This window comes from Canis lupus, chromosome 2 (genome assembly GCF_003254725.2).
Source record: "Canis lupus dingo isolate Sandy chromosome 2, ASM325472v2, whole genome shotgun sequence".
In the NCBI taxonomy this organism is placed as follows: domain Eukaryota; kingdom Metazoa; phylum Chordata; class Mammalia; order Carnivora; family Canidae; genus Canis; species Canis lupus.
In genome coordinates this window covers 23,577,923-23,600,091 of record NC_064244.1, presented here as the reverse complement: position 1 = coordinate 23,600,091, position 22,169 = coordinate 23,577,923, and the positions used below count along the sequence as shown (strand labels likewise).

The following is a 22,169-nucleotide window of genomic DNA, read 5'->3' as shown; positions in this document are numbered from 1 at the left end:
GGAGGACAGCGGTGCTCCCGGGCTCCCCCCCAGCTCTGCAGACCCCCAGGCCTCCGCAGGCTCTGCCCGGAACGTGGTCGGTGTCCACAAAACTCGGGAGGGTTAGCTCAGGGCTCACTGTCAGGAAACCCCAAAGGAAGCAGGGCGCAGGGCAGGCCGCTCTCCTAGGGCTCGTGAGGGCCACGGCCCGTGGCTCGTAGATGACACGCTGGGTGTCGCACACGGTCTTAGAGGCTGGTCTGCAGGGACACGCAGGGGAGGCAGCAGGGGATCGTCGTCCACGCGCCGTCCCCCCCTTCGCAACCCCCGCCCCGGCCCAGCAGCAGCACAGAGGTGCGGTAACTTCGTTCTCTAAGATACCTTCCGAAATGTACCGTCGCTATCTGCGGGCCTCATTTGGTGCCCTACGTGGTATTTCCAAAAAAATCAACTTTCCGCCTTTTTTTTTTTTCCAGCATATTAGGTCATAACACTAACACAATATACACTCGTTATTTAAATAAATCCTTCGGTGACCCTGTTTAAGAAAAAGACATCTTTGACATCAACTCCCACCCTCCCCCCTCCATGAAAATAGTAGTGACTTTTCTTAAAAGCAAATTAAACATTTGACCTCGCTGATTTACCTGTTTTATAAACCAGGTTGAAAGTCTTTCCTTAAATAAGGATGTTTCTCTCCCCTGTGAGGTCTATGGAGAGATTCCATTAAAGGAGCACAAAGTATCGTGTGCGCATTTTACTGTGTCTTTCGTCAGAAGCTGATATTTTTTACTCTCTTTTACCTGGAGAGAAAAAAAGCTGTGAGTCATGGACAGTCTGGATGCTTTCTATTTGCTTACGTAAAAATAAAGAGGATTAGCTGTTTAAAAAAACAAACAAAAAACAATGTTAGCTTTATTTGGCAAAAGTGAATTATTATAATTTTTCCAACCTTGGCCTTCACCTTCTCTTCCTTTTATTAAGAGGAACCAGAAGAAACTGATCACGTCATGGGCAATAAAGTGGAGGCAAAAAAGAAAACTTTTCCTTAAGGGCCAAGGGGCCATTTAGCCCAATTTGGACCACCAGCCCTTAAAGACTTTGCCTTTGATATATTTAGTGCCATAGCGACATAAAAAATTGTCCTGTCATTCCAGAGACGGGCCATTATCCTAAGTGGGCATTTGGGCTAATGATATGTGGCCTGTGGCTTGCGTGTGAGAGCTCGTGTGATTTTGTTAGAATATGTGATATTTGGGCTGGAATGTCCCTTGGCTCTGGGGACTCGGAACTAATATTTGGATGTCTCATTCTTTAAAAGAAGACTTGGTGGTTTAAGCAGCCAAGTGCAAATGGGACGCGAGCCGGTCGGTGTAGACAGAGGGGTTGGTAGAGCAGGTGGGGTCAGGCGCTGGCCTGCGTGTCGGGGTGAGGAGCAGGGAGGACCCCGGGCAGCACAGACGTGCCCCTGCTGCCCCGCACCTCCCACCGGATTGGGGGGTCTCAGATAGTAAGTGAGTCAGAGCCCCGTATGGGCCCGGCAGTGCTGTGAGGACACACTAGACACCATATGACGGCAAGGAAAGGGACACGGAGGCCACATGGATGGCGGGGGGAGGCCCCTGCTGCAGGCCTGGATCCCCGAGCATCCCGTCCCGTAGGGTCAGCGGCTCAAATATGTTGTGAGCTTCTTCCCCGAGGTGGGGCGGGGGGGGGGCTTCTCAGACAGCTGACGATGATGGCCTGCATGTTGAAGGAACTTCAGACACATTTAACCACTCCCAGGTTTTTCCTGAGCTCTTTCTAGAAGGGGAAATGTGTCCCGAGACCTACTTTCCTCCCCCCGCCCCCATAGCAAAGCGTCCTTAGCCTCTGCTCTCAAAGAGGAATTCTGCGGAGGAACCACTGAAAGTGGCTTTGCTCCCCTCTGTTGAGCTTTTGCATAAGAGCTGAACGTATTTCATTAGAATCCTGAAGTGCAGCAATGATTCTAAATCCACGTTGCAATTATTTTTCTTAAACGTTAACTTAAAAAATATATATATCTGGTATTTAAGTGAAAGTAAATTATTTGTCTAATTTCCATCGGGGACTTGTTCAAAGTTCATGGAAGATGTGGTTGGTGGAATTCGTGCCCCTCCACTTCATCAGAGCAATTTCCTATGAAGGGGTTCCCAAGGCCAATGCCATTATTTGTTTTTAAATAATAAAAAGCGGGACCTGCCATTGTGGTCCCGGTAGCGAGTCCAGCCCACCTGTGAGATGCGCTGATGAACCATCACGTGGCTCCCCACAAGCCCCGGCTTTACCCCATTTTTAAAGATGCCCCCTACACTTCAGAACAGTCTGTCTTGAAAGGAAAGGGACAATTCAATCCCCCAAACCATTAATTTTTTTTAATAATTGTAAATTTATCATTTCAATTTTGCATACGCAGGCGTAGTCTCCCTAAAGCATTATTAGAAATGATTTTAAACAGTCTATGCTTTAAAACATGAAAGATTAAGCTTTAATTTTTGTTAAAAAAAACCCCTTAGGCAATAAATAGGTTCCTTTGTCTCATGGCCTTGAAATAAAAATTAAAATAGTTTTAAATTGCCCATGGTTAGAATAAGTGTTTCGTGCAATTATCAGATGGTAGTGAATAAAATTAGAAATTAAATCATGAAAGAATAAAAACCAGGTAAATGCATATTACGCCTTTTATGGGTTTCTCACAGGTCTTTTGAAGATTAATTTAATCGTGTTTCTTGTCTTTTATTTTGATATGATAATTTTTCCTTTGTTTACCTCATTCTCCTATTTAGTTAATTAATTCTTGGGTCATTTCTTCTCCAAATTCTGAACCTGTGTTTGAGGAATGTGTCTCTGTGTTGGTATAAAAAAGGAAATTGTCTACAAGGTGTGCAGTGAGGTCTTAAAGAAAGATGACAATATTTGTCTTCTCTCCAGCTCGTGGATTTGTTGTTTATTCCCCGTGATCCTGAGAGCTTGGGAGGGAGCGTGATTATTACCGCACGGGCGCACGTCTTCAGCATTTTCTCCCTCAAACGTCATACCACGTTCATGTACCACATTATTCCACTGACCACCTTCTGTTATTGTTTTTTTTTTTTAAGATGTTTTAAAATTCTCCAAATGCTTCTGTAAGTGCACTCAATCAAGTACACACTTCAGGATAATAGATAATTTCTTTTGATAACATAAGGAATTTCCAAATGTTGGGGAGGATTTTTTCCATTCCCACTGTTGGCTTTTCAAAGCCTTCTCCCTTCAAATCCTAGCAGTATTTTTTCCTGCCCATGTTGGAGAGGTTGCTTGCGTCCTTGAAGGCTGTGACAGGTGCAGTCCCAGGGAAACAGTGGCCCCTCCTTAGGGAGCTGTTGGAGGTTCACGGAGCCTGGGGCTGTTTTCATGTGGGGTCGCCAGGTAGGAAGGACCAGTGAGGGGTTACCTTCAGCGTCACACACTCCTGTCACTAGGGCAGCCAGCCAGTGGTGGGGAAAAGCAGAGGGGGAGGCCGGGAGTCATCCTCAGGGTCACCCCAGAGGCTGTCATGTGCCTGTATGTGTATCTGCACGTGTGCCCTCCGGGGACCCGTGTCATGTGCAGAGGTGTGAGTGGGCCCCACAGTCCCCCCACCCGAGCCGTCACACGCGGGACAGGAGCACCAGGGTGGAGTGTGATGGAGCCAGGAGAGGGACAGATGGACAGCAGATGCTGGGAGAGGCCACCCCCCCACCCCCCGAGGCTGCCCCTCTGGTCCCACAACTTGGGAAGCCTGAAAAGAAGCTTCGTCCCCAAAGCAGTGCTTCCCTCCTGCCCTCTGTCCCCGCCACGTGGCTCATGTCACCTTCCCTCAGCCACTTTATACCAGGTCTAGGTAGCTTGTGTTTCTCCGCCACACATCCAGGCAGTTCTGGTGCCTTCTCTGGAGCATCCTGCTTTGCCCTCGCAGTCGACACTCCCCCGTGCCGTCACAACAGCCTCCACATCCACTCTCGCCCTCCGTCCACTTTGCACACTGATGGCGAAACAAGACAGGTTGGCCAGACTTGCCATGCGGTTCGGCACCGCCCAGAGTCCAAGAGGCCGCTTGGCGCGGCGTTCTGGGTGCTCCCCAGGCTCCCTCTACACTTCTGGCCGTCACCCCACCCCGCCCCGCCTCCAGCTCCCCTCCAGCTGCATCAGGCACTTCTCCATCCTCTCCAAACAGGCTATGGGCCTTTGTTCCTGTTGGCTTCTCGGCCTGTAGGGCCTTCGCCTGTTTCCTCCTCTGAAACTCCTGTGTCGCTAATTTACTGCGGCGTCAGCGCTTGGGGAGATTAATATGTGGGTTTAAGTCTGGCGTTCTTAATGCACGTGGTAAAAGGTGTAGTTTGTATACTACGTGAATAAAGCTGCAGTAAAAAAAAAAAAAGTTTCACAGTAATTGATAAAAATTGCTTTTAATACTCTAATACTTTTAAGAATCAGGGCAAATGTCCCCTCCACCAGGAAGCCTCCCAGGAAGAATTAAGTGCTTCCGCATTACAGTTGTAGCATAAATACTTGACAGGTTCGAAGCCTGAGCTCCCTTAGATGCTCCTTGTGGGTGGAAATGGAGGGCAAGCTGCAGCGTCCAGCTGGGAAGAGGCTTCTAGAAATGCCATCTACCCTGATGGGCTACCCAGGTACAGTCGTCATACTTCTACTAGAACACGTATTTTTCTTCTGTAGGATGGTGGTTTGAGCACCTGCCTTGTCTCTCACTGTCTCAATAGTCAGTTCACTCGAAGTAGGAACAGTTTATTTACCGGTCATGCCCCTTGCTTTTGGAACAGTACATCACAGGCCCTCGGATGGTTTCTAATTCACTCGAGTAGCCACGTGTCAGTGTTTTAGGACAGGTGTTTTAGAAGCTTCTGTTGGGCCTGGGACAGTGCGCACATCTCTGAGAAGGGACCTGGCTCCGCCCTGGTGACGAGTGACAGGGTCCTCACAGCCACCTTCGACCCGGGATCCTGGGCTCCAGCAATCCAAAAACCAGCCACACCTTACGGATGCGTATTCCGGTCTGACAGGTTCCTGAAGGATGAGTCATGCTAGTTTAGGTTAGTACAAAACCCCATAAAGCAGGTGTTTAATCATTTTACCTAGATTGGCTTTCAAAATGTTCTGATGTCATGATACAGATGTGAGAGTCTGGAGTCAAATAAAGGCATTTCATTTTGAAAGGAACCATCTACTCCAGTGTGGGCTCTAGAAAGATCCTCCCCAGCGAGCACCCCTGAAGCCTGGGTGCCTCACGGGGAGCACAGCGCCCTCCGCGTGCCGGCGCCGGTCAGCTAAGGCAAGGGCCCGGTCCGCTGCCTGGATGCTCTCACCTCCGCTGTACTCAGCTTTGACCTGCGTCTCTGACCGCCCCCCCCCCCCCGCCCCCGTCTTTCTCTGGACGCTCCTCTTTTTCCACTGCTTATTACCAGAGAAAAGTCTCAAAACACTCAGTTTTTCCCTGTCATTAGCTACACTTTTTAAGTGTTTCAATGGGAAGGTCGTTAAAATTAGCTATTTATCTGTGGGGTTGGATCAAACAGCTTCACACCCTATTGCTACAGAAAGAACTGGCAGTTCCATTCTTTGCTCACTTCCTGCAAGTCTCAACATTTTTTTTCCTTTGAGAAGGGTTCCGTGTGTTAACTTGTTCTTGACATTACCGGGCTCGCCTTATTTTCATTGACGTGAATGGAATTGAACATGATGTAAAAGCTCCAAAAATAAAATGTCATCATAGTTAGTGACTATGATTTCGGGACGTATTTTTTTCATTCAGTCCGCACGTATTTGCTGAGCATCTCCTGTGCACCCGGGACTGGGCTAGGCGCTTGAAACCCGTCAGTGGACGAAGCGGACAAAAATCCGCACCCTCGTGGAGTTTGTTTTGTTTTGTTTTGCTTTTGTTTGTTTTAAAGATTTTATTTTAATTTTTTTTTTTATTTATTCATGAGAGAGAGAGAGAGAGGCAGAGACAGAAGCAGAGGGAGAAGCAGGCTCCACGCAGGAAACCCGATACAGGACTCGATCTCGGGTCTCCAGGATCATACCCTGGACTGAAGGTGGGCGCTAAACCGCTGAGCCAACCAGGGACCCCCCTCGTGTCGTTTCTATCCTAGCCGTAGCTTTTCAAAAAGCTGCATCTCCACCAAAGTCAAATGATCTGGTGAGCCCTGGACTATGAACTGTAACTTTGACACCCTTTAAAAAAAACCCAAACCAATGCTTTTGTTTATGTTCTATCAAAATTTCGTGAATGAGGCCAAAGTGGGGAAGGGGGGGCGGGGATCTTCTTCCTCTGCTCTCTCCCTCTTCTGTAAGCTTTGCCACTGTTTGCACATTTAGCACGAAGTTCTGAGAATGGGAGTGAAGCGAGTCACAGTGAGAGGTGTACCTGCACGTCTGCTCCGTGGCCTCTCAACGGAAACATTTCAGGAGAACCAAGTTATTTCCAAAGTTCTTAGGCATTCAAGACCTACTCTTGTGTGTGGGATGGGGGGATTAGTTAGTGGTCTTTCTAGTACGTGATTCTTGATTTGTTTGGCATTGATCATCCTACTTCTAGGGTTTAAAAACAAATCACAATAGCAACCACCACCACGCAGATATGTCCCAACCCAGGAGAGTGTCGCTGGGCTCCGCGCGTGTGCCGGCGTCTTGATGTGGAATTTTACCTTACATCTCACTTACCATCCAGGAAATGGGAAACCTGTTGGGCCACAGAGGCGGACCGGCGGCCGCTTCCCTAAGTCATCCCTGTGTCCTAATCTGCCAGAGAGCCACTCCTGCCATTGGAACACATGGCGAGGCAGATGGGCAGCCACACGGCTGACAGGGAGCCCCTGGCCTGGAGCACACTACAGTCTCTTGACAGCCCTGAGCCCATCTAAAGCCTCATAAAGCTGCCCAGCCAGGGGGCAGAGGCATTTATGGGTCACCCCCTCTCCGCAGAGACACCAGCCCATTTTTCCTGTGCCCATCGTCCCGGGGTGGACAGGCCCCATGTGCCTTCCCAGGGCCGTCACCCACTTGCCACTCTGTGTTGTGCTCGTGCCTTGTTTTGGGGCCGCTTTTTAAGATTTTTCAGATGTGGGCCCCTGTTCTTTGTATGTTGGCTTGCAGTGGTTCTGGAGTCTGTGCTGTGCCAAGTGTTAGTGGCACGGCCTCTGACGTCGTGTGGCATCAGATGCCTTCGTGATATGCGTACCAGCTCAGAGGTGTGTTTTCTGCATGACACAAGGAGAGTCTCCTCTCCCCCAACTACCTGGGGGAGACTACCTGGGCTGCCGCCGTGTTACTGCTGCCAACACTGGTAAGAAGCATGCATGGGTCGCTTAATTGCTTTTTACGTTACAGGTGAGAAAACCTTTCCGGCCAACTGTTGCCAACGAATGTTGCTAGTCACGCTTCCCAGAGGTTTAGGATCTAAGGTGTATCTTTTAATACTTGAAAGCAACAATGTAGGAACATTTAGTTCCTAGGTGCTTGGATCCCATGAGCTGCTATGGACTAGATGTAGGGGCAACGTGCAAAAAGTAAGCAGAATGCACCCATCAGATCCATCTGGTTGAGAAGCGCAAAGTCAGTTAAAGCAGGTACGAGGTGTTGGGGACAGGAGACGTTCTGTCCTGAGGGGGTGGGGGAAATCTGTGATAGAACAGCTGACATTTGAGCCCAAACTTTAAGACAAGGTAGGATTTTGAGATGCCGAAAAAGAATCGAAGGTCTGGCAAATGTGCCCAAATGTGAGAAAATGCTGGAAAATGATTTAGCCAGCCACTGGAAACTCATCTCCTTGTTCGCAAACATTAGACGGATGGGAAATCAGGGCCAGGGAGGGGCCCTGAATGCCGAGGGTAAGGAGCCAGAACTTTCTCTTGAAGGCAGGGCTTTGAGCACAAAAAAGTCCACCACGGGACTTGCCTTGCTGAGCAGATGTGCGTGAGGACGGGAACGAGGAGCTGGAGGTGGAAGACGCGTGTTGCATGTGGGGCCCAGCATTTCGATCCGTAGAGAAGGGAGGCAGGAAGGAGCAGGCAAAGCTTGTGGCAGGTGATGGGTCGATTTTGCACGTGCTGAGCCGAGGCACACATGTGATCACGTCCACCGAGCGTCCGCCATGTGGCCGCCGAGTTTGTCGTGGAGCTTAGAGCTAGAAGGGCAGCTGGGGAGTTGGCAACAGAGGTGGGGGGACGGATTGAAGTGTGGGGGTGGGTGAGAGCATCAAGTGACCACCGCCAGACAGAGCCGAGGAGGAGGCTGCGTGCAGCGCGCTGGCCGAGGACGGCATGTGCGGGCAGGCCAGAGGAGCCACGTGGTGGCCGCGGGGAGCGCGGAGCCAGGCCACAGGAGTTTCAGGCGGGAAGGGGATGGCAGTGAGAGCACAGAGCCCTCTGTTCGAAGTTAGCAGCTGGGCAGGCGGGTCCCCACCTTGCATGGCCTGGCCCCTGCTGTGGAGTAGATGCCACAGCCCTGGAGGCCGTGCGAGGGGAGGAGCGTGGGGCCATAGGTGAGAATCCCACACGTAGGTGTGCTATGTTCATGCAGCTCCGTGATTGAGGAGACGTCTATAAAAGTATAAGGGTCAGGAGGTGTGAAGACGGAGAAAACCTAAACGTATTTCTCAGCTAAAGAGGAGCCAAAATGAAAGAGAGAGGAGGCCAAAGGGAAGCGAAACGGATGGGCTGGGCACAAGGTGGTCGGAGGGCCGGAATCGACCCTCCCAGTGGGTGGCCTGTGGCGGCTCTGTCACCAGCTGGGAGGGGGACCCCTGCCGTGCGCATATGGGCGTGCATGACAGGGCGCGGCGTGCAGGGATGGGAGAGCCTCGGAAGAGGGAACTCCGTCTTCCCCCGTGAGACACTAGCAGGCACAGGCCAGGATCAGTGAGCATGCAGGGAACTGCGAGCAGAAGGGTAGTCACAGCACATGTAGGTTCAGAATTTCAATATTGGGGGCATCTGGGTGGCTCAGTGGTGGAGCGTCTGCCTTCGGCTCGGGGCATCACCCCGGGGTCCCGGGATCGAGTCCCACATCAGGCTCCCCGCAGGGAGCTGCTTCTCCCTCTGCCTGTCTCTGCCTCTCTCTCTCTCTCTCTCTCTCTCTCTCTCTCTCTCTCTCTCTGTCTCTCATGAATAAATAAAATCCTAAATAATAATAATAATAATAATAATAATAATAATAATAATAATTTAAGTGTGTAGTGCTAGAAACAAAAAAGGTCACACCCAGGGCAGAGGTTTAAAAAGGAGGCAATCTGGAGAATGTTCTAGAGAAGTTACAGTTTCATTTTCTTTCCTAGGATATGTGGACATCTTGACCAAGAGTTGTTTTGGAGCAAGTCATTTCATCTTTATTTAATAGTTTTCTCAGTTGTGAAGTGGAATTATTCACTTTTACTGAAATATTGAGGTTAATATGTACGTAGAATGCACACTTTCACTTTTAAAAACAAACCAAAAAAAGACAACACTAAAGTAAAGGCAGAGGGAGAAGCAGGCTTCCCTGCGGGGAGCCCGATGCAGGACTCGATCCCAGGACCCCAGGGTCATGGCCTGAGCCAAAGGCAGCCGCCCAACTGCTGAGCCACCCGGGCACCCCTCTAACCCCAGCTTCTGAGATAATCAGCCTCCTCCTACCCTGTCGTCCCTCTCTCCCCAACCCCGCCCCAAAAAAACCTTGCAGGAAATCAACTAAAATCGGAAGCCCAGTTCCCATGGAGTCACTGCCCCCCCAAGACACCCGGTGTTGTGGGAATGCCCCAGGCTTGTGAGCAGCTGATAACGACAGGGCTGGCATCCTGGCCCCATTACTGTGCCTCCTCGTGGCCTCCCCTGCGCCTGCAACAGAGTCAGAGCTTGTTTGGGACGGAAAGGCAACCACGGGCTCTGGGTCCTCAGTACATTTGGTCAGTGTAGATGGTTTGCTGTTCGCAGGTATTTTCTAAAGCACAAAGCCACTGTGCTTTCACCATCCGAGTGTTCATCTGCCGTTAACGTTGTTCTGCTGTGGCTCAAAGAGAAATCTCTCACCGTCCAAGGGCAGAGGGAGGGTGGATAACGTGGGGAAACTGAGGCACCAGGATCCTAGTTAGCTTGCTCGTTTCTGGGGTAGGTGTGAGCCAGACACGGACAGCAGACGAGGAGAAAGGGGCAGTGATCGGGTGGGGGGGACGTTGTAAGAGGGGAAGCGGTAAGTGGGAGAGACCCCCTCGCCCCTCGCCCCACTACCGCTCCCTCTGGGTCTGGAATCTGTAAAAGGGCAGAGGAATAGCCACATCACCCCAGACTAGGACTCTCAGTCTTCCTCCCACCTTCCAGCAGCGTTTACCTGTGTCCCTGCAGGGGAGGGGAGGTGCCAGGCTGCTCTTGGCCTGGGCCCTGTGCCCGCCCCGCCGCCACTGAGGAGGCCCCCAGGGTGCCAGCTTGGCCACCGCCTCCTACATGGGAGTTACGTTGGTGATGAGGCGGCAATGGCTTTGTCCATTCTCTTTTTTTAAAATAGCCACACTGTGGCCTGTGAGCAACCAGGAGGAGTTTGGGGAGATCCATAGCCCCCAGCTCTGCTGTGGCCTTGGGGGCCCCCTGTGAGGCACAGCGTAGGGTGCAACGGGCTTCCCTTGGCCTTGTCCCATGGGAAAGTGGACACGGCCTCCAGTGTGCCTGTCTCAGGCTTCAGGATCCCTTTCATGTATTCATTCAGCAAATATTTGATGCCTGGTATGTGTCAGGCTCTAGGAAATTAGGCACAGCTCCTCATTAACCAAGTGTACCTGCTGGTGGGAATTTTTTTTTTTTCCATATGGAAGATAGAACCGTAACTCAGTAGCCTGAGATTTTTTTTTTTTTTCACTCCAGGTTCCGCGCCTCCCAGCACCTGCTCCCTTCCTATCACAAGCCCAACCTTACCTCCCCTAGAACCTCCCACCTTCTCCGGCCCCAGACATTCCACACCCCGCCTGGTGGAGTCGGGTGCCACGGCACTTGGGGCGCCTCTGAGACCAGTGGCTCTCACACATTAGTGAACAGGAGATACACCAGGAGGGCGTGCTAAATTAAGTCCCAGGCCCCGCACCCAGAAATTCTGGTGCAGGGGCCCCGAGGTAACCTCCAGGCGACTGTAGTTCAGGGGGTCCTAGACTGTAATCTTTAAAAAGTGAATTTCTCCTTTAAATGTGTGCATGGGCACAGGTCCTCAAAGGGCAGCGTGGTCTCGGCCTCCGGCAGACAGCTGAGCTCCCCCCAAGTGGCCGGCAGAGCAGCTCAGCAGCCCCGGGGCCACGGGGCGGACACTTGCCACCCCAAGTCTGGGCTTCTCCCCGTGTTGTTTTCTCTGTGGTGGAGCCGTTTAGGACTCCGGCCAGCCGTGCTCCGTGGGCGGGAAAGGGGAAGTACAAGGTGCGTTGTGTCTTAGGCTTGACCGGGCTCGGGCTTCTGTGGGTATGGATCCCGGCCTGGGGTCTTCACGTCCAGTTACGCTGTGGGCAGTGCCAGTGGGAACCTTCGCCAAAGTGCTGCCTCCGACTTCTTCCTGCTTGGAGGCCTGGGGGTTTTCTCTGCCAGGAGATGCAGCCAGCATGGGTTTGGCACTAGTAGAAACCGTAAGGACTTTTCCAAAGTTGGGCGACTGGACCTCCAGATCCATCAAGTGTAGGCTCAGGGGCCGCCTGGTGGCCTTGGCGTTCATGGTTCCACAGCGGGGAGGACATGCTACTGAGGCCACTTGCGATCCACAGACTCTTCTCCTCGGCTGTACCTGCCCCCTTGAGGCCTTCACCCGGGGGTCCTCATTTTGGTCTCCTGAGCTACAGAAGCTATCTTTCTGATGTCAGCCCCCAACACCAGCTCTTCCCGTAGTCTTCTCCTCCCTGGGCTGAGTTTGACCTCTGTGTCCACTGTTTTTCTCATCAGCGTGCCTGGCAGGCCTGATCACCCTCTTCCTCACTCTCAGGAGCGTACACATGGGCTGAGGTGCCCGACGACAAGACCAGCCATCCAGGCTAGGAGGCCAGCTGTCCCCCGAGTACTCTCTTGCCTCTGTATGGGGAGGTGTCGAATCTGCGTGAATCGGAGGACAGGATGACCAGATTCTCAGCCTCGGAGTGTAGATCATCATCAGTGTTTCTCAGTCACCTGCTGTGTGCCAGACATCAGGGCCACCTCATTTGACCATTTGATGGTCACGTCACTTCTCAGGGTGGGTCACGGTATTTCCGTGTTAAGGATCATCCTGAAGCTCAGCTAAGTTTAGGGATTGCCCGAGGTCTTAGAGATGGCAGGGCCGGAGCCCTAGGACCAACGGGGAGTCTGAATGACTGCAAGTTCATTGCTTCTGTAAATAGATCTCAGTCGCGGCCACACAGAGATGCAAGATGCAAAATAGGCATTTAAGTTTATATCAGCAGAATGTTAACTTTCTGGAACCAGGGAGCTGGGTTAAATCCTGGCTTTCCAACCCATAGCTGTGTGTGACCTTCCACCAGTGACTTTGCCTCGTAAGATAACTGCAAACAATTCAAGGAGCTACTACACGTGAAGTGCTTAGAACAAAGGCTGGCACGGCGTAAGCCCTCCATAGATGCCAGCTCCCACCACGATTCGCTTTATTCCTGGTGAAGCCGAATCGGAGAATGTATGAGTTTCCTATCGCTGCCGTGACAAATCGCCGCAAACACGGGCTCAAGACAACACAAATGTATAATCTTTGACCCTGTGTAGGTCTAGAAGCTCAGCATGCTCACTGGGCTGAGGTCAGGGGACCACAGGGTACAGTCCTTTCGGGAAGCTCTAGGGAAGAGTCCATTTCCCTGCTTTCCCAGCTTCTGGAAAGTCCCGCAGACTTTCCTCGACAAATGGCCCCTTCCTCTGTCTCCAGAGCAAGTACATCTCACGCTGCTGCCTCTCTGGCTCTTTCAAGCCCCTCTTCCCCCTGACAGGAACCCAGGCGGGTAATCCAGGACAATCTCCCCATCTCAAGGTCTGCTGAATAGCAGCCTGTCATCCCTCTCGCTCATGTCACCTAACATAGTCACAAGTGCCAGAAATTAGAACACAGACATCTCTCGGGGGAACTGTAGAGCATAGAGTAGTAATTCTTGTCTCTCTCTCCAGACATAGCCCTGGGACCCAAATACACTTACCTGGCCTCTCCAGTAATGTAGGAATTCAAACAGAAAGAGATCAGAGAACAGGAAGGCCTTCATCAAGCACCCACTGATGTCTTGTGTTTTAATCCCGTGGTCCCGTGGATGTCAGCTCCTCTCCCATCGCTCCAGCTACATTGGGCACCCTGCCTCCCAATAGGAAGATCAAGGCTGCTGGAGGCTGGAAGGGTGGGGGTCCAGTTTATCCATATAGCAGAGCGGGGGGGGGGACTTCTTCCTGGGAAGTGAAGCAAAAGGCCTTTTCTCTCTAGAAAGCTCAGGAAAATAAGAATAAGCATTTATCTCTGGAATAAATAAGCATAAAAAGAAAACAAATGAGATGCCCATCCTGTACCACCTGTCGCTGTGTGCACGGGGCAGACCCACTCAGCCTGACCCTCTGCTTCACATCTGCAAAGTGGAGAGGAGACTCCCAGTCTAGTTCATGGGTTGCCTTGGAAGATCCAGCCAGGACTGAGGAATGTGTGTGGCGGTCAGCCCTGTCGATGGGGATTAAGGAAGAGAAATCCCCGGGCTGGGTGGGCAAGCCAGCGTTTGGCGTTCCCTGAGGTCCTAGACCGTGGTTATTCTAGCTCACCTAGGATTGTTTTCTCTACTTCCCTCCTGCCTTCTTTTACCCTGGCGTAGCAAGGGACCTCATGATCTAGGCCCTCCTTCTCTGACCTGAAGTTTGCCCTGGGCAGAGAAGCTCTTCCAATATATTTTTGATCCAAGATCTAGCACGGTTCCAAGGAGGAAGAGCCCATCTTCCCCCTTCGATTGGGACAGGTGTCTGGAAGTTACTGAGCCTGGCGCCTTCCCAATGATGTATTAACTGGTCAGAAGAGCAAAGCCGTCCCGTGACCAGGTCAAAGTGGGAGCGTGCTCACCACCCTCCCTTTCCCACCCCATCCCCCCCAACCCCAGCCTCTTGCCCTCTCACCGCCCCCCTCTCCCCCCACTCACATTTTTTCATAAGAAAACATAGAACTGTGCTGCCATGAGAGGTGATAAACACAGGACTTTGGTCGCATGGCCATTTTACCTCCCGGCCAGCTGGCCAGTCATAACCTCTTTGGGTTCATCTGTAGTTTCTAACCAGTAGTAAAACAGGCTGAAGAGGTGACCTGTGACAAGTGATACCTGCACTGCATGAGCAAGGGAAGACAGGCTTGCTTCCCTGACTTGCCTTCCTCTTGGCTTGGTCACACATGGAACAGCCTTCTCCTATAAGAGGTGCTGTGGATGACGAAGAGCCCACAGGTATTTACTGCTCTTCTCCCAGAATGTTCCTTTGGTGGGCCATAGACCATTTGATTGAGAAGCTGAAGGATGGAGTTCTCGGTGGAGACCAAAGGGAATTTTAGGTGGGCAGCATGCAGGTAGCCAAGGCAGTGCCTTGCCAGTGGGCCAACACAGAAATAGGAAAATAGGTGTGGGGTGGGGGGGCATTTAATGTGTCTCTGTCTTTCATGTCTGGTATCTCTTCCTTTGTTGTGTGTCTGCTGAATATTTAGCTTTATTTATTTTTTTGAATATTTGGCTTTAAAGCACATGATTGAGATTGGTTATGTGACAAAGTTGAGGTGTTTTGCTTTAAACAGATTATTTGCTAGAGTTCAAAAGATTCTTACAGGTGGCTAGGTATGCAGTTGAGGGATCTTTTCCAACTGAGATTGTCAGGGTGAATTTTTAGAGTATTGCCCAAAGCTCTTCTCATCCGAAGGCACGTTATTTTGTTCACTCGTCTTACTGTCCTGCTTGGTCCCCTCTCCACACGCCTCTCATCCTCTCCTACCCCTCTACTCAGACCAGCTCCAAACCACATAACAAGAGGTCCACTTCAACTGTCTTCCTGGGGTTTTAAATTAATAGCAATCCAAGACCTAAAGAGAACTCTAATTTGCATATTGTTTGTATTATCGGTGACCAAATGGGCCTGCTGAATTTCCCAGCTCCCATCCTGGCTCCTGGCCACTACACCCAACCCATACCTCCGCTGGGCACAAGCATTTGTGTGTGTGTGTGTGTGTGTGTGTGTGTGCGCACGTGTCTACAGTTCACTCTTCCAGCTTGCCGCTCGTCATCATAAATGAGAATTATCCACACAAAGCAGAGAATGGCCAACCCACCTCTTCCTCAAGCCCATCTAGACGTGAAGGGTGTGACACATCACTCACGAAGCAGGAGATGAGCCGGTTCTGTTGCCCTGCTCCTTCCCCACTTTCCACCATGTGTAGCTTCAGCTAGAAGGAGGTGACTGACACGCTCACTGCTGCTCTGGGTGTCTACGGGTGAGCGCAAGCAGGCAGCACGTATGGCCTGAAGCCCCCAGCATGGCTCCCATAGAGGGAGGGGGCTTGGGCCCTGCGCACAAGCTCTTCCGTGACTCGCTGTGAGGAAGACGACGGTCGTCCTGTGGCTGTCCAGTCATCTGGAACTGAAGCTGGGTCAGCTGAGAGTGGAGAAGAGCTGACCTCCCTTCTCATTGTTGTAGGAGACGTGTATCCTCTGAAAGGTGTGTCCCCGCAGCTGTCTGTACCCAGTAGTCGACGATGATCTAAAAATCTCCAAATGGTACCAGACCCTGTGCCCAGTTCATTACGTAGATCACCTCACTCAATCTTCACAACCTTTTATGCTGGGTGTTCTTTTTTTTTTTTTTTTCCACTTAAAAATGGTGAAACAGAAGCTTGTGGAGATGAGGAATCACTAAGTCTCAGCTACAACCCCATTTTGCCTCTGGTTTCCTGTCCGTAAAAGGGGGTACAGAGATTGTAATGATGTGCAACTGAGAGGGACAGCCTCACCCTTCAGTACCTGTGGGGCCAAGCTGGGAAGGCCTTCTGGTCCTTCTCAGGGATGCCCAAGCTAACCAACTGCCACGACCCTCTCCTGCCACCACAGAGGAGATGCAGGGTGACTGCCCAGGGGGTCACCCTTGGCAGAAAGGATTCGAGACTAATGGGGTCTGTGCTATAAACAAGGGCTGAAAACTATAAGTTGCAGAGATTGAGGTGTGAAGGCCCTGCCCTATGTTTTCTCTCCCCCACTTACGGTGAATATTCCACAGCAGCACGACGACGTGTGTCCTAAGTCTTTCTGGGAACATGCTGGTGTCCCTCACTGATAGATGATAGGAAGCCTTCTCCAGGTTGCTGACCTCAGTGCTTTGGCACCTGTTCATCATCGTCACTGGTGTGAATGGCACCTGAGCCTGGGGGCCTTTCCAATAACAGCTTGTGTTTCTCAGAGAATATTCTGATCCAGTTACTCAGCTTACTCCCCTCCAAGCCTCATCCCGGTCAGCTTCATGTTCATTTCCTGTGCTGAGGAATATTTCCCCTTCTCATCCTGCACCTTGCTATCCCGTCCCCTTCTCTTAGATCTGAATGAGGAATCTGAGGCCTTAAAGAAAAGCAGAGTACTGAATCAGGGGTTTCTGCCGGTCAATACACACTGGTGCCGGAGAGCTATTCTCTGCTGCATTTCATCAGGACAGGCACAGATTTTCATGGAAGTATATCAAGGTCCTTCGCAATGCAAGCCGTTGACCCAATTTTCATTCTCTCTCAAACTGCTGCAAAACTGTTCTGTGTCACTTTAGTAGAGCCGGTCCAGCTCCTGTGGTTGCTGTTTGCGTGGTATATAGTTTTCCGCCCTTTTACTTTCAACGTGTTTGTGTCTTTGACTCTAAAGTGTGTCTCCTATAGACAGCGAAAGCAGATCTAGGTTTTGGTTTTTTTTGCTTTTTGTAATCCAGTCTAACAATCCCTGCCTTTTGACTGGATTGTTTAGTTCATTCACATTCAACGTGCTTATCAGGTTGCAGTTGTGTGTGTGATGTTTTACTTCTCGTTTTCCGTGTGTCTCAAGTTGTTTTGTTTTTACGTCTCCTTTATGGCTTTATTTGGCATTAAGTGAATATTTTCTGGTATAACGTTTGAATTTCTTCAGGGATTTTCCTCCAAGTTTTAAAAATTTATTTTCTGAGTGGTTGCTCTACAGTTGACAACATGTCTTATTAGAATCTAAGTAATGAAAAAAAAAAAAAAAAAGAATCTAAGTAATGCCAGTGAGATACAGAAACATTCCTATTTATACCTCCATCCCCTCCTCCCCTTTTTGTGCTATTTATATACATATTAGTCTATATATATTACAAACCTAGTATATACTTATTACTTTATACATTTTAAAGAAAGAAGAAAGCAGATATGGATGTAATTAGAGAGTTTGTAACCTCTTTATTTACCATTTCTGGTTCTCCTCACCTCTTTTTGTGGTTATGATCTGGTTTAATTTCCTTGCTGTGATGCCAGCTTTGTCTTCTGCCACCCACTCCCTTTGTGCTTTTATTGTCAAATATATTTCCTTTTTTTAAATATATATTTCTATATGTTAGAGGCCCAACAATACAATTATATACCATTGCTTAAGGCAGTTGGTTTTTCAAACTATTAAGAGAAGAAAAGAAAAATGGAATTATACTTTTATAAGAACCTCCATAATTACCTTTATTGGTGGTGTTTTGTATGTGTAGGTATTCATATTATCATCTGGAGTATTGCTTTCAGTCTGAACAACTTGCTTTAGTGTTTCTTATAACACAGTGACTGCTGGCAAATTCTTTTAGTTTTTGTTCATCTCAAATGTTTCTCCCTTAGTTTGAAGTCTATCCAACAAAAAAACTTCATTTAGTGAGGGTTCATTTAGTTGATTAAAAGAAGTCTGAGCTTTTATGTGTCATTGACTTATTTTGTCAGTTGTAAAATATATTTTTGTTGGATATTATAAGTGGACAGTTTATCTCAGTAGCTTTTACTAATCTGTCTTATATTATTACTGTTGAGATGCCAGATATTGAAAAGCCTAATTGTCACCTCAGTGATTAAAGGCATTTTTTTTTCTCTCTGGTGGTTTTTAAGATCTTTTCCTTGTCTTCGGTGTTCTGTGTATGGGGAGCAGTATTTTTTTGTTTTGGTTTTTTGCTGTGGTGCATCTAATTATGTATTTTTATTTTTTTTATTGGAATTCACTTGAATCCCTGAATATATGGGTTTTGAAGGGGGGCAGAGCATCTTAGCAGTTTTGGAAAATTCTTAATCATTAACTCTTCCCATATTGCCTTCTCCCATTCTCTTTTCTTCCTGAACTTCACCTAGCCATGCTAGATCTATTCTGCAGCACTTTAACATCTCATATTTCCTCAGTTTCTGTTATGTATAACTCCTCATATCTGTCTTCCAGCTCCCTAAATTCTCTCTTCTACTGTATCTAATATGCTGTTAAACCTATGTGTCCAATGAACTTTATATTTTGATTATTATATTTTTCATTTCTAGGATTTTCTCTTTAAGATTGTATTTATTTTAGAAAGTATCAGCCAAGGAAGGGGCAGAGGGGGAGAGGGAGGAAGAGGGAGTGGAAGAGAATCTCAAGCAGACTCTACACTGAGCATGGAGCCTAGTGTGGGGCTTGATCTCACAACCCTGAGATCATGACCTAAGATCAAAACCAAGAGTTGTATGCATTTCACTGAGCCACCCAGGGACCTCTCTAGGATTTTCATTCAGTTATCAGTATGCTTGGTCATTTTTTATAATCATGTGCTTTTTTCACTTTTCAAAGCCTTTTAAATTTCTGCAGACATATTAAATGCACTTCAATTGTCTGAAATCTTACTAGGTCTAAATATAGTGTCTAACTCTGTCTCTGCTGCTTCTTATTCTTGGTACTTGGTTTACTTGTGTATTTTGTGGGCTTTTTTTTTCTTCTGTCAGCTTAACTGTCTTGGACTTTATTTCTGGGAACTCTTTGGGATGAAAATAGGCCTTCTCAAGAATGACTTATCTTTGTTTGTGAAGATGCTAGGAGTACAAGCCTGGGATCACTCTATGTGTTCTAGCCATGTAGGTTTTTGACTACTCAGATAAAATAAAGTTGGGTTACAAAGTCACATGAGGGCTTGCTTATTGTTAAACATTATCAGAGAAACCACCGCTGCCCTACTCAGCACTCAGTTTTGAAACAAGCAGTTTTCCCTATAGTTTGCAAAGGACACTATAGTTCAGATGAGCCCTAGACTTCCTGCTATTTCTTTGGCACTGGGATGCTTTGACTAAAGCCAGAATTTATCTGGTTCACCAAATGCCTTTAAGGAGAAAGCTGCCTTCAATGTACTATTACTTCTCCGGGTTCCCCGTTTTACTTAAGTCCTTGATTTCTAAGTGTTCCATACTAAGTTTCCAGTTACTGATGTAATTAACAGTATTCTTAAAAATATCTTCTTAAGCACTTTAGGATTTTGGCGGTGGTGGTTTTGTTTTTTTGTTTTTTCCCCTGACAGTCTCTCTGGTAACCTAGACCACCTAACTACCGGAAAAAGAAGTCCCCCTACATGGGCTCTTTCCCTTAGACAAATACATTAAAATCTGGGTCAGTCTATATGTGATCGCCCTCCCCAGACTGCTGTGCCATTGAGTAAAGCGTAAAAACCATCCCTAATGTGTGTTCTGATTCCAAACCAGTAATAAACGCCTGAAGAACTTTCACACAATTTTCAGCAATACCTGGGAAGTACTTCTAGAACGGTAATAGGATATCTGTGAAACGTTTCCCCAGTAAAACCACCATAAGTGGTGAAAATTATAAAAGTCAACCACTTAAAATCTCTAGATGCTGTCCTAAAAATATACACAAATGGAGAGCCGTCTGGCAAAGGAATAAAGGGAATGATTACCTTTGATTTTCGTAAGTTACCTTTGACTGTTAAAATTGTTATGGTAATATGTAAAAGAAATAGTATACATTACCTTCAAAGTAGTAGAGGGGAAAATGGAATGTGAAAAGAGTAATAATAGTCCTAAAGGAAGGCAAGAAGAGGAAAAAAATACAGGCAGGACATATAGCACAAATTTAAAAGTTTCTACTAAGAGACTTAAATTTTGGACTGTACTTTTTAAAACTTGTTTATAAATTGATCATAAAGGGACACAGCTGAAATACAAAAAAGCAGAACAACAGCAAAAGGGAAACCATTCAAATAACAAAAAAAATCTGTTGCTTTCTTTTTTTTTAAACATTAAAAAAAAAACAGATTTCAAGGTAAAAGTAGAAATAAGACCACCACAAAACGTTTACTGCACCAGAAGATAGAATAATTTACAAACATCTCTGCAAGTAGCAATATAGCTTCAAGGTGTATTCCAAAAAATTTCCATATTTACCTGGAGAAACTGACATTACCATAGTGGAAGATTTTTCAAATATTTCTCTCAGTAACAGACAGCTTAGCCAGCCAAAAAAGGGGGGAGGGGCTTAAATGTAAATCCTGATTTCAAAAATTTATTGAGCATATTATGAATAATTTTGTGCCACTATAAATTTGATAATTTAAATGTGCAGATTCCTTAAAAGCTTTAACTTAGTAAAGCAGATTAGAAAAGAAAAAGTTGAACAATCCTACTTACTAAAGAAATATAATCTGTATTTTAAAATGATCCCATGAAGACATATCAAATCCACATCATTTTTATTGGCATACTCTCCCAAATATTTTAAGTTACAAGTAATTTCAAACTTATACAATTTATTTCAGAAAATGCAAAAATAAGGGCACCCTCTGAGTCATTTTATGAGGTTAGCAAAATTTATTAGAAAACTAAAGACAGGGGATCCCTGGGTGGCTTAGCAGTTTAGCGCCGCCTTCAGCCCTGGGCGTGATCCTGGAGACCCGGGATCGAGTCCCATGTCGGGCTCCCTGCATGGAGCCTGCTTCTCCCTCTGCCTGTGTCTCTGTGCCTCTCCCCGCCCCCCACCCTGTGTCTCTCGTGAATAAATAAAATCTTAAAAAAAGAAAAAAGAAAACTAAAGACAGTACAAGAAGGGAAAACAAACGCCCCTCTTATTCATGCACACAGATGAAAAAATCCTAAATAAGATATTATCGCATAATAAAGCCAAGGAACCACTGTTCTTTTTGTGAGGTGTAATAATGGTTTTGAGATTTTAAAGACAATGTCCACAATTTTTAGAGTTGTGTTCAGTTGCACACTGAAGTATATAGGGGTGAGATGACATAAAGTGTGAAATCTGCTTTAAAATAGAGTATATATTCTAGAATATGGATCCAATTTTACGGGAATCTGTCGTTTTATTGTCTCTTGTGTATGTATTTGAAAAGTTTCCTAATACAAAAGGACTAAAAACATTGGATTATGTATAATTTTCTTTTGAAAAGACAAAATATCTACACATTATGAGGTATCAGAAGCTAATGCCCTGTGTGAACAGATATATGACAAGGGAGGGAATTCATTTTTTTAGACATTTGATCTGGCCCCATGCAGAAGAGATCCCAGACAGGGTACATTTCAACCAATGCTCTAAATGTGATTTCTGAAGGCAGAACAAGGATGAGCTGCAGCTGAACATGAACATTCTAGAAGGATGGATAAAGTTCCTGGCCATCCTGCATTTCACAACTCGAAAGGGCCAGGTGCTTCCTTTAGCACTGGTTAGAGTTGAGCTTTTTTTTTTTTAATAAAAAAAAAATTTTTTTATTCATTTACTCATGAGAGACACAGAGAGAGGCAGAGACACAGGTGGAGGGAAAGAGAGAGAGAGAAAGAGAGAGGCAGAGACACAGGAGGAGGGAAAAGCAGGCTCCATGCAGAGAGCCTGATGTGGGACTCGATCCCGGGTCTCCAGGATCACACCCTGGGCCCAAGGCAGGCGCCAAACCGCTGAACCACCCAGGGACCACCTAGGTTGAGCTTTTACCTCCATCACCAGGATAAAGTGAAGTGATGTGCATAGAAAAATTCAGCAGAGTGTAAAACTATACAACTGTATACAAATGTAAGATACTTGAAATATTATTCACAGAAGCCACTGTAAGTGTAAAAGGGACAGGGAGTGCAGCTGCTCTGAAGAACAGTCTGGCAGTTCCTCAAAATGTTAAGCATAAATTTATCATACGACCCTGCAATCCTTCTCTCCTGGGTGTGGGTGG

General features: G+C 47.6%; 1 protein-coding gene and 1 long non-coding RNA gene across 19 annotated transcripts in view; one reads left to right on the top strand and one right to left on the bottom strand.

Moving 5' to 3' along the window:
* Positions 1 to 22,169, top strand: part of CELF2 (CUGBP Elav-like family member 2) — an 815,728-nt gene that overhangs the window by 770,407 nt on the left and 23,152 nt on the right. The gene's annotated exons all lie outside the window — the stretch shown is intronic.
* Positions 432 to 14,094, bottom strand: LOC125753606 (uncharacterized). The gene is made up of 2 exons (XR_007405788.1): positions 13,151 to 14,094; positions 432 to 782 (listed from the first exon to the last, which is right to left on the bottom strand). It is a non-coding gene; the product is annotated as an uncharacterized LOC125753606 (long non-coding RNA).